This window comes from Salvelinus fontinalis, chromosome 25 (genome assembly GCF_029448725.1).
Source record: "Salvelinus fontinalis isolate EN_2023a chromosome 25, ASM2944872v1, whole genome shotgun sequence".
Lineage (NCBI taxonomy): Eukaryota > Metazoa > Chordata > Actinopteri > Salmoniformes > Salmonidae > Salvelinus > Salvelinus fontinalis.
Window position 1 is genome coordinate 18910999 of NC_074689.1, and position 14117 is coordinate 18925115.

Below are 14117 nucleotides of genomic sequence, written 5' to 3' on the forward strand. Positions count from 1 at the left end.
TCTGCTCTTCTCAGTGCCTCCAGCTGTTCCCATGGGAGGCGATCCCTACCAGCCAGGATCTCCTCCCATGTGTAGCAACCTTTCCCGTCCAATACATCGTCCCAAGTCCATTCCTCCTTCTTTTCCTGTCCCTTACTCCGTTTACTCCGCTGCTTGGTTCTGGAGATTTGGTGGGTGATTCTGTAACGGCAGTCCTCCTCCTCTTCATCTGAAGAGGAGGAGTATTGAGGGAACCAAGGCACAGCGTAGTGAAATGACATATTTTATTAACGAAAACACGAACTTGACTAAACTAACAAAAACAACAAACGGTGTAGACAGACCTAGACGACGAACTTACATAAAACAAGAAGAACGCACGAATAGGAAACATAGACTACACAAACCGAACAAACCGTAAACAGTCCCGCGTGGTGTACAGACACAGACACGGAAGACAATCACCCACCACGAACACTGTGACAACGCCTACCTAAATATGACTCTTAATTAGAGGAACGCCAAACACCTGCCTCTAATTAAGAGCCATACCAGGCAACCCAATAAACCAACACAGAAACAGAAAACATAGAATGCCCACCCAAACTCACGTCCTGACCAACTAACACATATAACAAACTAACAGAAATAGGTCAGGAACGTGACAGAAGGAGGTTTTCACCCAAGATTTGACGGTACATGGCCCGTCCATCGTCCCTTTGATGCGGTGAAGTTGTCCTGTCCTCTTAGCAGAAAAACACCCCCAAAGCATAATGTTTCCACCTCCATGTTTGACGGTGGGGATGGTTTCTTGGGGTCGTAGGCAGCATTCCTCCTCCTCCAAACACGGCAAGTTGAGTTGATGCCAAAGAACTCCATTTTGGTCTCGTCTGACCACAACACGTTCACCCAGTTGTCCTCTGAATCATTGATGTTCATTGGCAAACTTCAGACGGGCATGTATATGTGCTTTCTTGAGCAGGGGGACCTTGCGGGCGCTGCAGGATTTCAGTCCTTCACGGCATAGTGTGTTACCAATTGTTTTCTTGGTGACTATGGTCCCAGCTGCCTTGAGATCATTGACAAGATCCTCCTGTGTAGTTCTGGGCTGATTCCTCACCATTCTCATGATCATTGCAACTCCACGAGGTGAGCTCTTGCATGGAGCCCTAGGCCAAGGGAGTTTGACAGTTCTTTTGTGTTTCTTCCATTTGCGAATAATGGCACGCAACTGTTGTCACCTTCTCACCAAGCTGCTTGGCAATGGTCTTGTAGCCCATTCCAGCCTTGTGTAGATCTACAATCTTGTCCCTGACATCCTTGGAGAGCTCTTTGGTCTTGGCCATGGTGGAGAGTTTGGAATCTGATTGATTGATTGCTTCTGTGGACAGGTGTCTTTTATACAGGTAAGAAACTGAGATTAGGAGCACTCCTTTAAGAGTGTGCTCCTAATCTCAGCTCGTATGAAAGACACCTGGGAGCCAGAAATCTTTCTGATTGAGAGGGGGTCAAATACTTATTTCCCTCATTAAAATGCAAATCAATTTATAAAATTTTTGACATGTGTTTTTCTGGATATTTTTGTTGTTATTCTGTCTCTCACTGTTCAAATAAACCTACCATTAAAATTATAGACTGATAATTTCTTTGTCAGTGGGCAAACGTACAAAATCAGCAGGGGATCAAAAACTTTTTCCCCTCACTGTACATGCCTACATGTGTCTGTGTGCTTGTGTGTTAAATGGCCAAGCCCGAATACCCGAAAACTACGTAGTTAAACTGCATACGATGTACTCATCATTGCATACTATTTAGCATGTACCATTTACTAAAAAGTATGCCCAACACTGTTGGTCGCTCCTGACTGGCTGGCTAGATGGAAGCCACTCCTCAATAAAAGGCACATGACAGCCGGCTTGGAGTTTGCCAAAAGGCACCTAAAGATTCTCAGACAATGAGAAATTATTCTCTGGTCTGATGAAACCAAGATTGAACTCTTTGGCCTGAATGCCAAGCGTAATCTCTGAAGGAAACCTGGCACCATCCCTACGGTGAAGCATGGTGGTGGCAGCATCATGCTGTGGGGATGTTTTTCAGCGGCAGGGAGACTTGTCAGGATCGAGGAAAAGATGAACGGAGCAAAGTACAGAAAGATCCTTGATGAAAACCTGCTTCAGAGTGCTCAGGACCTAAGACTGGGGTGAAGGTTCACCTTCCAACAGGACACCGACCCTAAGCCCGCAGTCAAGATAACGCAAGCGTGGCTTCAGGACTAGTCTCTGAATGTCCTTGAGGGGCCCTGCCAGAGCCCGGACTTGAACCCGATCGAACATCTCTGGAGAGACCTGAAAATATCTTTGCAGCAGTTTTTGCTTTGTCATTATGGGGTATTGTGTGTAGATTGATTAGGGGGAAAAAACGATTTAATCCACTGTAGAATAAGGCTGTAACGTAACAAAATGTCGAGTCAAGTCAAGGGGTTTGAGTTCTTTCCGAAGGCACTGTATATATACATTGAATCCAATAGTCTAGTACACACACCAAAACTATTCAAATGTTCAAATAAAAAGGCTAATGCACAGAAAAACGTGTACAGTCAGGAGCATCGCAAATTCAGAACCGCTGGACAGCAACGTAAAAAACTAAAGCACTGATCATTAGGTCCAAACATTGAATAATAAAATAGGTAGCGTCGCCTACAAAATGAAAACAATCCACATGTTCAAATCAAAAGGCCCGATTAACATGACATCAACAACACAGCCACATCCTGAGTCCCCAGTGCCGACACATGTTCAAATCAAAAGATGGTTTAGCTTTTAGTTTAAAAGCTCAGACTAAGGCCAAGAGAACAAGAAACACTTTCACTGAGAAAACAGAAATGTTTTCAAAGATTTAGCTTGCGATGCAATACCCATGATCGTTTTAAGGAGAACAAAAACTACTTAGCCTACATTTGAACACCAGTGCAGGAGCTTCACTATTCGGCATCTTCCCAATTAAGTAACCTAGATGTGTTGTTTGGCTACTTGAAGAGAACTAGGGCCTATCACTCGCAGACCACCTCTGCCAATGCATTGTGGAACATTGTGCATCGAATTCTACTAGATGAAGAGTCAAAATGAGTATAACATCCTGCCATTTAAACCATACAAAATTTTATAAAATGCACATAGTGTAAAACATTATATTTTTGTGTATTGAGAAAGCGTCGTACGTGATTGCGTTGTTTCCCACTATCCGTTGATTTAGGTAGCACATCCTCATATCTAATTGATCAGCTGTGGTCAAAGCCAAAATTATTATGACATCCGGGCATTTAAAGTATACTACAATTTATAAATGTCACATGATATTCAACTTTATTTTTTCTCATACTCAAATGGCCTACTATTTAAGATGCAAGTGTGGGTATTCGGACACAGCCAGTGTATGAGTGTTTAAGTGTGTGAGCAGATCTCAGAGGCCTGGTTCTGTCCCCAAACACAGAGGTCGTGAGTAAAAGGTCATCTGAAAAACACCCGATCAGCACAACACACACAAGCTCAGCAGTCCACCTGGCATTTCTGCTGAAATTGACTCCTTCTCCTCAGTGCTGTGGAGTTCATAGAGGAGTGGAGGACGGGGGGGGGGGGGGGGGGCAAATCAAATATGGTTTCTGTTGATAAGAGCGTCAGCAAAACATACAGGCCTAGTTATATCTACACTCATTCTCAACTAAGCTCCAAAAATTTGAATGGCCTAAAATGTTTTTGTTGTTTTTAATCCTCTTTTTTTGAACACTGACATATGTTTGAACAGTGCGAGTGTGTAAACAAACTGAACCATGTGTTAGGCTAAACTCTGGCTGTGCTCCTGTCACTGCTGTCTCGTTCCAACAACTCCCTGTGGTTTCAGGGGGGAGGAAGTGACTGTTCCCCCCTAAACCTCCCCAGACCCCCTACCCCCCGTCGGGGGTGTGGCGGCCTGCCGGGTGACACTCTGAGGCCTCCATGGCGCTCCCCTACAGAGTTGCTAATGAGGTCAAATGAGAAATTACACAGTTGATTTAGCAGGGCCACAGGGCTGGGACTACAGGGTTGGCCTGGTACTGTACCCTACCGTACTGTAGGAGTCTGGGTGAGTATACCAGAACAGATTGGAGAAGGGTACAACATTAGCCAGGAGCCAGGACAACAAAGAACCAGGCCACTGTTTTTGAGAGAGGGCCAAAACAGAGAGAGAATGGGTGGAGGGTGGGGGTTTGGGGGTGATGGGTTTAAAATGTTTAGTAAAATCCTAAATATGTCAAAGACAAAGAGGTGAGTTCAAAAGGTAAAATGCAGGATCAAATTAAAAACTATGCAGATGTGGCATTTCCTTGTGAGTATTATATACAAGTCATGCCCATGTCATGTAGTGGGGAGGTTTAAATGCCGCGTGTGTCTGCTCTGCATAAATGCCAGTGATACAGCAGGTATGTCAGCTCTTTGTAGCTAGAGGAGGTTTAACAGCACAAAGGAAAGTAGTGCTGCAGCACTGGTTCACAGACAGTACAGAGGCCCCTCAGGTACTACATAATAACCTGAATGGTCAAGACCATTTTGACACACAAAGGGAACGCTGCATTCCAATCGATGAGACAGAGAAGGATCCTGAATGGAAAGCTATTCCATTGTGACTTCACATCCATTAAACTGTTCTGTTTACCATAAATGAAAGTCACAATGGCATTAGTGCGTGTCATAATGGACGCCACATCTGTTCCATTGTGATGCCAATGTAGCAAAGTAATGGCGATTCCATCTCCACTGTGGCATCACAGATGTGATGTCACAGCCATTTCAATGTGATGTCACAACCATTCCATCGTGATCTCACAACCATTCCATCGTGATGTCACAACCATTCCACTGTGATGCAACTTCCATTCACTCATGATTCCATTGTGATATCGCAACATTTCCACCACAAAACCCATTTCCCTTAGCTTCTCAGAAACATATTCAGAATAAAATAGCTTTAAAAATAATTGAGTAGGCTACAGGTAAACCATTACAGACCAGCATCTGAGAAATTGTCCTCTGTGTTGGCCCCAGGTGTGAGAGAAGGATAAAGCCAGTCTGTCATGGAGCCCCAGACACCGCCTAATGTAGCATAAAGAGCAGCTCCAATATTTGCTCATGGTCAGAGTGTCTCCATTCTCCTGGTCGTACGGCTCCTGTTTAATGAAGTAGCAGTGTGTTAAATGATAAACAGACGGGTCCGTATTAGAGCAGACAGACTGCTCCGAGCATCACTAATAAGGTTAATATGAGTCCCACTGGGCACCAGGCATTAGCCTCTGTGTTTATCTGCATTAGCTGCGTCCCCTGTTAGCCAGTTAGCACATCGAGAAGGAAAACTGTGGCCTTTCAGTGCTATGATGACGGAGTACGGACGATGAATGCTTGATTTGTTCACTGTGTTTATTCATTATGTTTAAGAGGAAGCATTCAAGTGCAAATTTACATGTGGACTTGGGTAGATAAGTGTTTTTTCAGTGGCATTGTGTATTACTAAGGTGTTGTTATGCATTTATTACACAAACTTACAAACGATCCAACACAAGGACAATATCCCTCATCCATGTGACCCATCCCCATCTCTAAATATCCACATGCACTTCAAAGGATACGACCAATATCAATGTATCAATTTATTAACAATCTCATAATGGCATACCACAGCACCAGTCACCTTGTATTGATCTATTTATATCTGTATGCACTGTCTGTATGCATTTGATGTGTTTTTTATCTGTAATAAATGCATTTTTGTCAAATGCACAGGGTCGTAGAAATGGCAGGATACAGTGAAATTCTTAAGCTCCAAGCTCCAACAGTGCAGGTCCACCCAATTGATAAACTCCCTTAATTAAAACGGTAGTCTTCAAGAAGAGCTCTAGAATTAATTATTTTCTTTGGAGATGTTCTCTCTCTCCCTATCTCTCCCCCTCTCTCTGCTGCCTGTCTTTCTGCTATTCACTCTCACACAGTCCGTTTAGACATGCTGGAGCGGTGCTAAGCTATAGCCTGCTGCTGTTCAATTCTCCACCCCAGCTAGTGTTGCATACAGTGAGGCCAGATAAGCCCTCATTTGAATAATTCCCATGTTGCCATTCTGTATCTCTGAGTTTAACAATCAGGAAATGTGGCTGAGTGACTGAGTGAGTGTGTGAGTGTGTTGTTTAGGTTACAAAGTTGTCTGACTTTATGTTGCTAATGCTAATCGATCAACAGCTAGCTTTGGGGCACTATGTTATGTTGTTTAGATGCTATTGACTGTCATCGCCTCAGACTATAGAAGATCTTTAATAGGCTTTCGACTGTGCACAGAAATTGACATTTGGGTTCTTTTCAACCGTGTCTTTGTGGGTTGTCAGATTGGGGATTTGCTAGAGCCAGAGAGTACACTATGTTACTACAGTATGTAGGATGCCAGTTTATTCAGATTCAGGCCTGTAGCGAGACTAAGTTTTGCTGCACTACTATGCTATATGCTGTGCTCTGTGGTTCCAAACCAACCCTCTAGTGACTTGTATTAATCTGCCGCAGAGGAGCCTATAGAACCCTGCCTTTAATGTCAGTGTTTTCATGTTTTATCTTTTAAAACCATGGCTCAAAGGAACTGTGTGTAAACAAACAGGTTAACTATTTTGTTCTAAGTACTTACCATCATTTAAATTGATTATGTCCTTAGGTCTACAGGATGCCTTGGTGCTTTTCTCAAAGTGTTGCATTATGCTATAGTGTAAAGACATCATTCTTTATTTGAGGCATTTATTAGAAAGGGTGGGAATAGAGGAAGGATGACCTGAGCTTTCAGAGTCAATAGTGTTTTCTGTATAATCTGCAACAGTAACACTATCACACAGTGATCTGTTTCACCTGTCCTCGTTATTGTCTCCACCCCCTCCTGGTGTCGCTTGTTTTCCCCAGTGTATTTATCCCTGTGTTTCCTGTCTCTCTGTGCCAGTTCCTCTTGTATCTTCCAAGTCAACCAGCGGTTTTCCCGTACTCCTGCCTTTGCTATTCTCTTTTTTCTAGTCCTCCCAGTTTTGACCCTTGCATGTTCTGGACTCTGTACCCGCCTGCCTGACCATTCTGCCTGCCTTGACCACGAGCCTTTCTGCTACTCTGTACCTCCTGAACTCTGATCTGGTTTTGACCTTTTACCTGTCCACGATCATTCTCTTGCCTACTCCTTTTGGATTATTAAACATTTTAAGACTCCAACCATCTACCTCCTGTGTCTGCATCTGGGTCTCGCCTTGTGTCATGATAAACACACCAACAGATAGAGAGGAAGTGAGGGAGGGAGAAAGACAATGAGGGAAAGGTGGAACAGTATGTACGGCAGGTCGCCACATGTTTTGAACCCCACATATTGAGTGAGGATGCTCCAAAACGCAGCTGTTTCAGCCTAGCTTAGTGTTTCAGCCTAGCTCAGTGTGTTCTGTCACTCATGGGGACACTACGTCACCGCCAAGTCAAATCAAATCAAAGTGTATTTGTCACGTGCGCCGAATACAACAGGTGTAGACCTTACAGTGAAATGCTTACTTACAGGCTCTAACCAATAGTGCAAAAATGGTATTAGGTGAACAATAAGTAAGTAAAGAAATAAAACAACAGTAAAAAGACAGGCTATATACAGTAGCAAGGCTGTATGTGATCTAAGGGTAAAGCTAGAAAATTCAAGCCCATTGGACGCTGCCATTGAGTTACATTAGATGTGCCCATTCAAGAAGGCTCAAGGTCATTGGCCACAGATAATATGACGTCAAATCACATATCTACAGGAGCTTTGATTGGACTCAACATCTTACTTTCAAAATCTTAGCTAGCAGTCATCATCATGAATCAAGTTGACAATCTACTGGCAAATCCCTTTTAATCCTTGTCATATGAAGAGAAATAATGGAGAGAAATTATAGATAAAACATATCGGTGCTCATCGGCCATTGGAAATAAACATTACACAACAAGTTGGAAATCACAAATTCAACAACAAGTGGTTTGGAAGGAATCAGTGGCTAACTCAATCAATCAAGTTTATTTTATATAGCCCTTCGTACATCAGCTAATATCTCAAAGTGCTGTACAGAGACCCAGCCTAAAACCCCAAACAGCTAGAATGCAGGTGTAGAAGCACGGTGGCTAGGAAAAACTCCCTAGAAAGGCCAAAACCTAGGAAGAAACCTAGAGAGGAACCAGGCTATGAGGGGTGGCCAGTCCTCTTCTGGCTGTGCCGGGTGGAGATTATAACAGAACTATGCCAAGATGTTCAAAAATGTTCATAAGTGACAAGCATGGTCAAATAATAATCATGAATAATATTCAGTTGGCTTTTCATAGCCGATCATTAAGAGTTGAAAAACAACAGGTCTGGGACAGGTGGCGGTTCCATAACCGCAGGCAGAACAGCAGCAAGGCCAGGCGGACTGGGGACAGCAAGGAGCCACCACGCCCGGCAGTCCCGACGTATGGTCCCAGGGCTCAGGTCCTCCGAGAGAAAGAAAGAGAGAAGGAGAAAATTAGAGAGAGCCAAGATTTTCAAAATGTTCATAAATGACAAGCATGGTCAAATAATAATCAGGAATAAATCTGTTGGCTTTTCATAGCCGATCATTAAGAGTTGAAAACAGCAGGTCTGGGACAGGTAGGGGTTCCGTAACCGCAGGCAGAACCGTTGAAACTGGAATAGCAGCAAGGCCAGGCGGACTGGGGGCAGCAGGGAGTCGTCATGCCCGGTAGTCCTGACGTATGGTCCTAGGGCTCAGGTTCTCAGAGAGAGAAAGAAAGAGAGAACGAGATAATTAGAGAAAGCATACTTAAATTCACACAGGACACTGGATAAGACAGGAGAAGTACTCCAGGTATAACCAACTGACCCTAGCCCCCCGACACAAACTACTGCAGCATAAATACTGGAGGCTGAGACAGGAGCGGTCAGGAGACACTGTGGCCCCATCCGAAGATTCCCCCGGACAGGGCCAAATAGGAAGGATATAACCCCACCCACTTTGCCAAAGCACAGCCCCCGCACCACTGGAGGGATATCTTCAACCACCAACTTATAATCCTGAGACAAGGCCGAGTATAGCCAACAAAGATCTCCACCACAGCACAAACCAACGGGGGGGGGGGCGCCAACCCAGACAGGAAGATCACGTCAGTACCTCAACCCACTCAAGTGACGCACCCCTCCCAGGGACGGCATGAAAGAGCACCAGTAAGCCAGTGACTCAGCCCCTGTAACAGGGTTAGAGGCAGAGAATCCCAGTGGAGAGAGGGGAACCGGCCAGGCAGAGACAGCAAGGGCGGTTCGTTGCTCCAGAGCCTTTCCGTTCACCTTCACACTCCTGGGCCAGACTACACTCAATCATATGACCTACTGAAGAGATAAGTCTTCAGTAAAGACTTAAAGGTTGAGACCGAGTCTGCGTCTCTCACATGGGTAGGCAGACTGTTCCATAAAAATGGAGATCTATAGGAGAAAGCCCTGCCTCCCGCTGTTTGCTTAGAAATTCTAGGGACAATTAGGAGGCCTGCGTCTTGTGACCGTAGCGTACGTATTGGTATGTACGGCAGGACCAACTCGGAAAGATAGGTAGGAGCAAGCCCATGTAACGCGTTATAGGTTAACAGTAAAACCTTGAAATCAGCCCTTGCCTTAACAGGAAGCCAGTGTAGGGAAGCTAGAACTGGAGTAATATGATCAAATTTCTTGGTTCTAGTCAGGATTCTAGCAGCCGTATTTAGCACTAACTGGAGTTTATTTAGTGCTTTATCCGGGTAGCCGGAAAGTAGAGCATTGCAGTAGTCTAACCTAGAAGTAACAAATGCATGGATAAATTTTACTGCATCATTTTTGGACAGAAAATGTCTGATTTTTGCAATGTTACGTAGATGGAAAAAAGCTGTCCTTGAAACAGTCTTGATATGTTCGTCAAAAGAGAGATCAGGGTCAAGAGTAACGCCGAGGTCCTTCATAGTTTTATTTGAGACGACTTTACAACCATCAAGATGAATTGTCAGATTTAACAGAAGATCTCTTTGTTTCTTGGGACCTAGAACAAGCATCTCTGTTTTGTCCGAGTTTAAAAGTAGAACGTTTTCAGCCATCCACTTCCTTATGTCTGAAACACAGGCTTCTAGCGAGGGCAATTTTGGGGCTTCACCATGTTTCATTGAAATGTACAGCTGTGTGTCATCCGCATAGCAGTGAAAGTTAACATTATGTTTTCGAATAACATCCCCAAGAGGTAAAATATATAGTGAAAACAATAGTGGTCCTAAAACGGAACCTTGAGGAACACCGAAATGCACAGTTGATTTGTCAGAGGACAAACCATTCACAGAGACAAACTGATATCTTTCCGACAGGTAAGATCTAAACCAGGCCAGAACTGGTCCGTGTAGACCAATTTGGGTTTCCAGTCTCTCCAAAAGAATGTGGTGATCGATGGTGTCAAAGGCAGCACTAAGGTCTAGTAGCACGAGGACAGATGCAGAGCCTCGGTCTGACACCATTAAAAGGTCATTTACCACCTTCACATGTGCAGTCTCAGTGCTATGATGGGGTCTAAAACCAGACTGAAGCATTTCGTATACATTGTTTGTCTTCAGAAAGGCAGTGAGTTGCTGCGCAACAGCTTTTTCTAACATTTTTGAGAGGAATGGAAGATTCGATATAGGCCGATAGTTTTTTATATTTTCCGAGTCAAGGTTTGGCTTTTTCAAGAGAGGCTTTATCACTGCCACTTTTAGTGAGTTTGGTACACATCCGGTGGATAGAGAGCTGTTTATTATGTTCAACATAGGAGGGCCAAGCACAGGAAGCAGCTCTTTCAGCAGTTTAGTAGGAATAGGATCCAGTATGCAGCTTGAAGGTTTAGAGGCCATGATTATTTTCATCATTGTGTCCAGAGATATAGTACTAAAACACTTAAGTGTCTCTCCCGATCCCAGGCCTTGGCAGAGCTGTGCAGATCCAGGACAGCTAAGCCCTGGAGGAATACGCAGATTCAAAGAGGAGTCCGTAATTTGCTTTCTAATGGTCATGATCTTTTCCTCAAAGAAGTTCATGAGTTTATTACTGCTGAAGTGAAAGCCATCCTCTCTTGGGGAATGCTGCTTTTTAGTTAGCTTTGCAACAGTATCAAAAAGACATTTTGGATTGGTCTTATTTTCCTCGATTAAGTTGGAAAAGTAGGATGATCGAGCAGCAGTGAGGGCTCTTCGGTACTGCACGGTACTGTCTTTCCAAGCTAGTCGGAAGACTTCCAGTTTGGTGTGGCGCCATTTCCGTTCCAATTTCCTGGAAGCTTGCTTCAAAGCTCGGGTATTTTCTGTATACCAGGGAGCTAGTTTCTTATGACAAATGTTTTTCGTTTTTAGGGGTGCAACTGCATCTAGGGTATTGCGCAAGGTTAAATTGAGTTCCTCAGTTAAGTGGTTAACTGATTTTTGTCCTCCGACGTCCTTGGGTAGGCAGAAGGAGTCTGGAAGGGCATCAAGGAATTGTTGTGTTGTCTGAGAATTTATAGCACGACTTTTGATGCTCCTTGGTTGGGGTCTGAGCAGATTATTTGTTGCGATTGCAAACGTAATAAAATGGTGGTCCGATAGTCCAGGATTATGTGGGAAAACATTAAGATCTACAACATTTATTCCATGGGACAAAACTAGGTCCAGAGTATGACTGTGGCAGTGAGTAGGTCCAGAGACATGTTGGACAAAACCCACTGAGTCGATGATGGCTCCGAAAGACTTTTGGAGTGGGTCTGTGGACTTCTCCATATGAATATTAAAATCACCAAAAATTAGAATATGATCTGCTATGACTACAAGGTCTGATAGGAATTCAGGGAACTCAGAGAGGAATGCTGTATATGGCCCAGGAGGCCTGTAAACAGTAGCTATAAAAAGTGATTGAGTAGGCTGCATAGATTTCATGACTAGAAGCTCAAAAGACGAAAACGTCATTTTTTTTTTTTGTAGATTGAAATTTGCTATCATAAATGTTAGCAACACCTCCGCCTTTGCGGGATGCACGGGGGATATATGGTCACTAGTGTAACCAGGAGGTGAGGCCTCATTTAACACAGTAAATTCATCAGGCTTAAGCCATGTTTCAGTCAGGCCAATCACATCAAGATTATGATCAGGGATTAGTTCATTGACTATGACTGCCTTTGAAGTGAGGGATCTAACATTAAGTAACCCTATTTTGAGATGTGAGGTATCATGATCTCTTTCAATAATGGCAGGAATGGAGGAGGTCTTTATCTTAATAAGATTGCTAAGGCGAACACCGCCATGTTTAGTTTTGCCCAACCTAGGTCGAGGCACAGACACAGTCTCAATGGGTATGGGTATGGCTGAGCTGACTACACTGACTGTGCTATTGGCAGACTCCACTAAGCTGGCAGGTTGGCTAACAGCCTGCTGCCTGGCCTGCACCCTATTTCATTGTGGGGCTAAAGGAGTTAGAGCCCTATCTATGTTGGTAGATAAGATGAGAGGACCCCTCCAGCTAGGATGGAGTCCGTCACTCCTCAGCAGGTCAGGCTTGATCCTGTTTGTGGGTGAGTCCCAGAAAGAGGGCCAATTATCTACAAATTCTATCTTTTGGGAGGGGCAGAAAACAGTTTTTAACCAACGATTGAGTGCTGAGACTCTGCTGTAGAGCTCATCACTCCCCCTAACTGGGAGAGGGTCAGAGACAATTACTCGATGCCGACACATCTTTCTAGCTGATTTACACGCTGAAGCTATGTTGCACTTGGTGACCTCTGACTGTTTCATACTAACATCGTTGGTGCCGACGTGGATAACAATATCTCTATACTCTCTACACTCGCCAGATTTAGCTTTAGCCAGCACCATCTTTAGATTAGCCTTAAAGTCGGTAGCCCTGCCCCCTGGTAAACAGTGTATGATCGCTGGGTGATTCGTTTTAAGTCTAATACTGCGGGTAATGGAGTCGCCAATGACTAGGGTTTTCAATTTGTCAGAGCTAATGGTTGGAGCCTTCGGCGTCTCAGACCCCGTAGCGGGAGGAGTAGAGACAAGAGAAGACTCAGCCTCAGACTCCGACTCGCTACATAATGGGGAAAACCGGTTGAAAGTTTCTGTCGGCTGAATGAGCGACACCAGTTGAGCATTCCTACAGCATTTCCCTCCAGAAGCCATGAGAAAGTTGTCCGGCTGCGGGGACTGTGCGGGGGGGTTTATACTAACGTTACTATCTGTACTTACTGGTGGCACAGACGCTGTTTCTTCCTTTCCTACACTGAAATTACCCTTGCCTAACGATTGCGTCTGAAGCTGGGCTTGCAGCACAGCTATTCTCGCCGTAAGGCGATCGTTCTCCTGTATATTATGAGTACAGCGACTGCAATTAGAAGACATCATGTTAATGTTACTACTTAGCTTCGGCTGTTGAAGGTGCTGACGAACCATGTCCAGATAAAGCGTCCGGAGTGAAAAGGTTGAATGAGGGAAAAAAAGTTGCGATGGAAAAACTAAAAATATAAACGGTAATTAAAAACAAAAACAAAAACAAAACGTAAAGTTGGCAGCTAGCAAAGTAAAGTTGGCAGCAAAACGCACAGCAACAAAACGCACAGCAGACACGTCTGCAAATTCAACAGGAAGTGACGTGTATGCTCGTGTATTGCAAAGCAATTATTAGCCTGCTATTCAGTGGAGTGGCTGTGTGGTCCCAAGTCTAAGATTAAGGGTCTCTTTTCCTAGTTTAAAATGATAAACATTCAACATTGGCCATGCTGTAAATTAAGCATGATTTATGCTGCGCTCAAAACAACTGGATCTGCAAAATCTGACTTTAGTGAGTTCAAAACAACTGGGAACTCTGGAAAAACGAGCTGCGACTGGGAAAATACGTCTTGAACTTTCCTTCAACTCGGAATTGTACATTTGCAATTCGGGCCTCTTTCTAGAGCTACGAGCTGAAGATCACTGACGTCATCATGATTCTGTCTTTTTTTTCTCTTCGAGTTCCCAGTTGTCTTGAAAGCACCGTAAATCCAGAGAATGACAGACTTTGATGAAAAAGTTTGATGACAAAATTTGCCCACGAAGGACCGC